Raw genomic sequence first — 277 nt, 5'->3', positions numbered from 1 at the left:
AATGATGTATATAACTCCTTAAAAAGTCATATTTTTATAATGTATAAAATAAATTCATGAGATCTGACGTAAAAAAAAATAAACTCTTAGCGCACTCAGGTATTATAATTGTTTAATATGGCCCTCATGATGGACACCTGGCCTAGGGGGTGGCCATGCAGCTGGGATATAACAGACGTGGCCCGCTACTTGTAATACACGACATTAAAGTTGGTGAAATTTCTGGGTGATAGTCACCAGGCATCACTTAACTGAACCTAATGGTGAACTAAGTTTT

This window comes from Homarus americanus, unplaced genomic scaffold (genome assembly GCF_018991925.1).
Source record: "Homarus americanus isolate GMGI-L3 unplaced genomic scaffold, GMGI_Hamer_2.0 scaffold47967, whole genome shotgun sequence".
Classification (NCBI taxonomy): Eukaryota; Metazoa; Arthropoda; class Malacostraca; order Decapoda; family Nephropidae; genus Homarus; species Homarus americanus.
Note: the sequence above shows the minus strand (reverse complement) of the source record.